An 8,309-nucleotide genomic window follows, 5' to 3' on the forward strand; every position below is an offset into this window, starting at 1 on the left:
TATATGCTACCTCGTTTTTTAAAGTGATCCTCTTGTTTCGTCAAAGAATAACACTATGTATCAGAATTCTATGAGAATTGGCATTACAGTTCAGGTTTTGTCGGTGTACGTCCATTAAGGCTTGATTTAATTCAATTTGATAACAGACTACATAAAGAAGGTACAAGGTTCAATGTAATCGACTATATCGCTTTTCAAACGCGCTCATATAATTTAACTTTGAATTTCATATTTCTTAAGGAAAATGCTTCTTCTTACGTTTGTGTATTCATTTTGCAAGATTCCTGGTGTGAAATCATATGTTGAAACATTTATTGTAATATATAGGAGGAGACACATGATATGGAGAGTCGCTGAAGAAGTCACAGGTGTGTGGCGAAAGATTTCCAGACAATGGACATAAAATAAAAACAATAATAAACAAGTGAAGTACGAATATATACTGCGTGTGTTTATTTGTCAATCCTGAAATATAACAATAATGTTTCTCTTAGAAACATTAATTAACAGCCCCAAGGAGATAAAATGGTTTAAATGCTAGGTAAATACTTCTTTTCTCCAAGGGTTATACAAAAATAATGTAAAACGGAGAATGTCTTTTTGTATTCTTTCCAACTGCACACGTTTCTAAAGTAACACTTCCTCAATACAAAGGCACTACTCAACGTACTCTACATCACAAGCTATGCATTTTTGCCATCGATTTAATCCAACTCTCAGATCCTCTTTGAAGAATTCCGGTGTGTACTTTTATGTATACTACGTCACACTTGCTTTCACTTTGTCTGTGTCGTCAAATTGCTGTCCCCGAAACTGTTCGTAATCGCACCGAACAGGTAGAAGTCGGATGGCACTAGATCCAGGATAGTAGGGAGGGCGTGAGAGCATTTACCATGCCAGTTTTCCGAATTCCTGATTTATTGTCAAAGATGTGTATGGGTCGCTCATTGTCACGGTGATGGTGGATCATTTTCAGATTCTTCCCCAGTGTTCGGTTTCTTTTTGAGTGTCGCCTTGTTCCACACGCTATACTCAAAAGTGCCATAATTCAGAAAATCAGGACAAATGACGCCTTTGTCATCCCATAAAACAGTCGCCATGAATTTTTGTGACGATCGTTTGCTCATGAAATTCTTAGACCTTGAGAATACATGTGCCGCCCTTCTACGGATTGATCTTTCGTTTTTGGATCATTTCGATACGCCCACGTTTCCTCCCATGTCACTAAACTGAGAAAAACGCATCTTCATTGGCTGTAAATGCTCCACCACATCAAATCAGACTTTTAACCTTCTCTCTTACAAATCAGATGTCAACCGCAAGGTACCTACTTTACACGCGTTTTACGATTCCCAAAGTCTTCCACCACTTTTGAGTCACAACGTAGCACAAATGGACGGTAACCACGGTCCATTTATGGGTCTATCCACGTGAATCAATTCCTACACTCCTTGACAGTTCATATCAGATGCCAACACTGATGGTCTCTTACTAAAGCTACTAAGTAAAGTTACCTTCTCAAGTTATGCCGACTCATAAGGGCCGGTTTCTTGGTTTCATGATGTATAAGTTTCTTACCTGGACGGAACGCCGGTCCGTCTCAGGATTACTCATTGTGCCGGCTGAGTGGACTGGAGCAATGTAAGCTGAAGTGTTTTGCTCAAGAACACAACGCGCTGCTCGGTTCAGGAATCGAAACTACAATCCTACGATTATGAGTCCAACACCCTAACCTCTAAGCCACGTGCCTCCACGGTCTCTGACTGAGTGGTTTGTCTTCATTATTGGCTTCCCTTTCTTTAAATTTCTTCATGCATTCAATAACGTCATCGCCGTATGCAACCTGTAGCCTTCTGTACATTTCAGACAACCTACAACTTTCTACTTCAAGAAATTAATGAAGGCGCGTAGCTCTAACATGAAACCCATTATTTTTTTGCAATGACAAGAAGTAGAGCAAATATACAAGTAGAGCAATTTGCACGATGTATGTCAGTATATAAAGAACTTATACCTACTTTTGCATTACTTTTGGTACAACTATGTCAATAACATGGTGTTGTAGAGAAATATACCTGAGCCTGGTTTGCCATTATCGCGACACATACCTACTTTACTTGCTATTATAGTTATGGAAGAGCATGAATGTCACAAAGCGTATAAATGTCACAAAGCGTATGAATGTCCTTTCCATTAGCAAACGGGACCTGATTCCTTAATCGAAAATAATTTAATCCTCTGAACTCTCCTTTTCAAAACCATACTTATTTTACTTAGAACAACTTTTATACCTGTCAAATTTTGTTATAAGATGATTTCTTATGATTTCCACGTTGCCTCAGAACATATTTCTTATGACTATCATATTTTGTCATAATATAATTTCTAATCACTACTACATATTGTCATAACATAATTTCTTATGACTACCGCATTTTCTCATAACATAATTTATGACTACCACATTTTGTCAAAGAAGAATTAATTTCTTATGACAACCACATGGTATCCTAAACTAATTTCGTATGTCTATCAAATTGTATCATAACCTAATTTCCTTTGAATACAACTAGTGTTCATTCGAATGTTTACTTCCTCTGATCTCCTAATACAGAAGGTTCTATTATGGAGCTAAGAATGGCAATGTTTCATATTAATCAGACGAGAACAGCGATGCAAGAGAACAGCGATGCAAGAGAACAGCAATAGTCAAAAACAGGAAACCAAAATTGAGTAGTACGTTCTGCTTCTATATGTTATACGCTATAGTATTTGTCTCGTAGATGGAAAATTTTCGTCAGTGATTTCTACTGTAAACAGAACGTTACATTCATAATGCCAAACTTCTATTTGAATATATGCTTTCTTTATGAGATTGATAAATCATGCATAGAAAGAAAAAGCACTGATGAGAAAACGACAAAATCTATCAGTTTCACTGTAGGCAAACATTAAACTATTTACTTGTTTCATCGTAATAATAATCGTAAAACATACATTGATATTCGTATGCAAATTGGAAATGATGTACATTAAATACTTGCGTTATAATATTCACGTCCGCAGATTATGTAAGTACATTTACCGTTAATCTTCAATTCATGTGCAATGTCAATATATAGGATAGTAAACATGCATAGAATTCTTTTAATAGAACATCTTTTTGTGTGATGTGTGTTTAAAACTTCATGTTTATACCTAATTTGTATTGCCTTAGCTAATTCGCAATTTTAATGTTAATATTTTAATTTCGTTTGTTTGTTTCTTTTTGTTTTCTTTTTTCATTAATATCTTCGACACGCACTAATTAAATAACTAAAATGCGTGAGTAACATTCACAAAATTGAAACATTAATCCTAATTTCCCATATGTGCATAAATCAGTGAAATATGCATATATAACACACACACACACACGCAAATATTTATAGATAGATAGATAACATATAATAAAACACACACACAGACACACACATGCATACACACACACACACACGCATATATATATATATATATATATATATATATATATTACATATATATACATATAGATTATATATTTTGGGTTATGTATGTATTTACATTAAGAATCAGGGAGAAAGCGGGAGAGAGAGAGGAAGAGAGAGAAGGAGAGACAGACAGACAGATACTGCGGCGAATTGATATTTAACGAAATTTTATTTCCCAAAAGCATTTTTACAAATATTTGATGTAGATTACAACTTATTAAAATATGCATACCTAACAGATCTTTAATGTTTTTCCCTCAGAAAAGCGAAACAACTGCAGTTAAAAGCTAATCAGAACTGTTAACAATAATGTATACGCTTGTATACGTTAGGATAACAGTCACTAATTAATTATTAATAAAAACAATAAGCTCGGTAATAAATTTATAAACCTAAGTAAATGACAAAGAATGGTCATTAGCTTCAAAGAAAAAAAATGTTCATTTCGTGAGAAATATTTATTTGTGATCAATATTGCAGTCATACTTGTTTAGTGCATCGGACAAAGTGCTTAGCGTCATTTCTTCTGAATCTTTATGTTCTGAGTTCAAATTCCATTAATATCAATTTCACCTTTCTTCCCGCCGCAGTCGTTAAAACAAAATATTTCTGAAGTACTGGGTCGATGTTGTCCCTTAACCTCTCCCTTCAAAATTTCTGACCTTGTGTCTAAATTACAAACCATTAATTTTTAAACGAAGTATTCCAAAGAAATGGCCGTATTCTGATTACATGATTGTCCTTGTAATCAGAAGATTAAAACTCCCTATATAACTTCAAAAAGTCCAGTTTGTTCAAAGTTTTTGGAAAATATAGACGTTGCCGTTAGAATTAAACCTTGTGTTTAAAGACGAGTATTGTAAGCAACGGACACACTTCAATCTTGCTAGATTTTGTCAGACGTGTGTATTCAGCTAAAGTGGTAAGACTAAAACATATGATTTATTTACAGAAACTGACTGAATCTAAAGTATGATAGGATTAGTAGAGCGTAGGACAAAATGTCTTGCGGTATTTAGTTAAGTCCTTTTATGTTCTGATTCTAAACTACACTCGTGTTGACTTTACTTTCCAAACACCAATGGTCAGATAAACTAAGTACCAGTAAAATACTGGAATCTGTATTATTGATTATGGCTGCTCATAAAATAGGTGGCCTTCTATGCATGTTAAAAGTCATTAGTATTGCTGTGATGAACTGTCAGAGACTTTAGACCACAGTTGTATAATAAAAGTGTTTATTTCATTTTCCTCCTCTGTTCAAATCAACTTGAGGTGGAAATATCTTTTATTTATCTCCTTACTCCGGTATCGATCAAAGATGTATAAATGTCATTCTGAGTTCAGAACTTCAAATTAGTATATCTCTCATACCCAGTGAAAATTGATTTGGTTTTGCTGATAATAGAATTTGTGAAGCCAGTAAAGGGCAGAATCCTGCAAAATGCCCTGCGGTATTTACTTCTATCCTAATACATTTTCTGAAGGTGACCGCTTGGCTAGGTCGTTGCAGGGGTGGATAAATTGCCCTGCGGCATTGTTCCGGCTCTCTATTCTCTGGGTTCATTTCACGTTATGCTCAACTTTGCCGTCATGTCATTCTTCCTCCTTTTAGGGTCGTTAAATGAAATACATATCCAGTGTGGGAAATTGCTGGAATTATTATACAAGATGTCTGTTCCGGCTCTTTACGTTCCGAGTTAAATTTCCATCACCTTCCGTCGGCATTCTCGTAGCGGAAAAAAAATACTTATTATTACCGTATCTTTCAGGCCCTGACTATCAGTGATGGGGATCCAATGACAGAAGGATCGCTATGTTGATGTCTTTTGGTATTACCAATAAGAACAACTCCCAGCATGAAAAATGGATAAATGTTATTGCAATTCTTAATTTATTTTTATTTATCTCCAGGTTAACCCAAACGTTCAATCCATGACCATCTGGTTTTTAAACATTTAGTGAACTTTATTTTCTAATGCAATTTTTCTTCATCTAAGACGGGAAGGGATTGTTTGAAGGAGACTTAACTGTTATTTCTTACCGGTCGAGAAAGTGTGTGACGGAGATCTATTTATATGATTCAATTCAGGAGTTATATTCGGTAAAGAAACGGCCAAGTCAGCTCATGTAGTCTTGCGTACGGTTTAACGTGACGAGGGGTCACGACTGGAATGCTCTCGATCATAGGCTTATTTGATCAGAATTAAGATTACCAACTAGAACAACAACCACAGAGAAAGATAAATAGTTTAGTCTTTTTTTTTTTTGCGAATAGATCAGTTTTAAAATACTTACAAATGTCTGTGCTTCTATTGACAATAAATATCTTTGAACAACAAACAAACCTGTAAAAACTGAAATCATTATTTCTCCTTAGAACTTATGATCTTCTTAAAATTGTCAACATAAGCTACAGAAATAATTTTGTTAAATTGCGACTATTTTATAATTATTCATAAATAGAAATATATTCAAAAATATATTCAGAAATACATGAATACTGCAAACAAAATTTGTGAGAAAGAAATTATTTTACTTCGATCTACGAAAATATGGATTTGTGAATTTATATTTCCACTGACATAGGAGACTTTTTAAGAGAAACCGAAACTACGTCAAATTATTTTTCGATTTTCTTAACCTTAAAACTTTTACATTATTAGACTAATAAATTTCTTTCAAAAATTATCGCTTCAGATTTATCTGCTTTGCTCATATGAAGGCAATACTAATAATGCTGGAAGTCGTATCATAACATAACACACCTTACATTTACTATATAACATAAAGCTAAACAGATGAAACTCATGATAATTACAGGTAAAATTATGCGACTAGCAATTTTTAAATGTCCAACCTTTTCCAATCTTCCAAGGTAAACAAGCATTGAAAGCTAAACCTTTCATGTTTTCAACATTAATAGAGTTAATTTACTGTCATTTCACAATCTCTAAGAAGATATCTCAGATGATATATTGAAAAAAAATAATGTAATATTGATTTTCTAATATCGGTAGTGTCGCAGTAAAATCAATTTATGTACACGTTGTTTATATTCAATAGAGACGTAGATATAGAATATACTTTGAAAATATAGAGGAAGGAATCAACCAGCTATACACCAGACACAACATGAAATATCTACGTTTACCATTTTCTCCAGAGACGTGTGTTATTTTCCCCCACGGATTACAACCTTATAAGTTAATGACAGGTGCTTAGATAATTCCATTATCTTTGAAGAGATGACATATATTAATTTTACAGAAAGCTAACTATAATGAGCTTCTGATGACAGCATAAGTGACTGGTCAAAACAGAGGGGAAAGAGGCAAAAGATTTAAATTTAAAACTCTGGGGTTTGTATATGCTGGCCAATAACCGAGGTTCAGATCAGTTGAAGTGGAACTCTGATGAAAATTTGGCACCAAATAATAAATTATTAACAATACCCGTGTCTTTGAATAGCACGTAAGGTATATTCTACGCAGCAATTAGTAACTAGGATGTGTCATCTTAATTCTCCTAATGCGCCCTTCCTCTTCACAATTATTTCCTTTATAATTTCTTAAAATTTTGACTAACATTTAAGATAAATGGAAATATATTTCGGTGACAATTTGTTTAACTGAATATTTTAACTTCTAATTAGAAAATGACTATAAAATTGCTATGTAACACAATACTGCCTCTCCTTATAAATAAATTTCCCAAAGTTATTCTCTCGTCTATTAATGCTTTACTAAAAATATTTATTAACTCAGTGTATATTAATATTAATCAATCCATAATGTATTATTGTTTCATCTACCGTATTACATCATTATTTAATATCCGTTTCCATTGATTTTGTCACGTTTTTGCTCCCACCGCATTCTAATAGTAAATTAATAACAGCCAAGTCTTATTGAAATATATTTATACACTATCTTTCTATATTTGATCCTCCTTCTCTCTCTCTCTCTTTCTCTCTCTCTCTCTCCTCTCTCTCTCTCTCTCTCTCTCTCTCTCTCTCTCTATGTAACTATCTATCTATCTATCTCTCCTCTCTGTTTTTATCTCTCTTTCTCTCGAGATATATGTATATATATATATATATATATATATATATATATATATATATATATATATATATATATATATATATATATATATACATATATATATATATATATCCGTAAATATGTATATATTATTGTATATTATAGATATATATAGACACGCATTTTTATATAGCTATATGCGGGTATATATATATATATATTATACGCATGTAAATATGCATAAATCTATACTAACAAACATATATGCACACATTCAAGCATACACACAAAATATAAGTACATAAATACTTTAGTTGTACGATATAATACATGCAGCAGATTATGATACAGATGGATAAAAATGATTTTGTCACGTGACAGTTCGATATTGCGTCAAAATAGTCGCAAGAGAGATATGATAAGAGTTGACGCTGCGTATATATCTGTTCAGTGATAAGTTTCAATACACTGTAGAATATCAGAATTTATATTAGTAGATGTTGCAATAAATATTTAATCATCTCCACCTTAACATGATGTATGAAACGGTAATAAATGTCTTGAGCAATGTTATTTAAATATTGATTTTAATATCTTTTAGTATACATTGTGTGGGTTTCTAGTATATTTCAGTGTATAGGTACACACGCACACACACACACACATACACACACATATGTATATGAGTGTGTGTACATATGTATTTATATATATATATAATATATATACATAGCTATGTATATATATATATATA

The 8,309-nt window shown here is 32.9% G+C and overlaps 1 long non-coding RNA gene across 1 annotated transcript in view; it reads left to right on the top strand.

Moving 5' to 3' along the window:
- Positions 1-2,706: 2,706 nt before the first annotated feature.
- Positions 2,707-8,309, top strand: part of LOC128248664 (uncharacterized) — a 64,197-nt gene continuing 58,594 nt past the window's right edge. Inside the window, exon 1 of the long non-coding RNA XR_008264822.1 lies at positions 2,707-3,071. This is a non-coding gene — a long non-coding RNA (uncharacterized LOC128248664). The remainder of the gene's footprint in view (positions 3,072-8,309) is intronic.

This window comes from Octopus bimaculoides, chromosome 9 (genome assembly GCF_001194135.2).
Source record: "Octopus bimaculoides isolate UCB-OBI-ISO-001 chromosome 9, ASM119413v2, whole genome shotgun sequence".
NCBI lineage: Eukaryota > Metazoa > Mollusca > Cephalopoda > Octopoda > Octopodidae > Octopus > Octopus bimaculoides.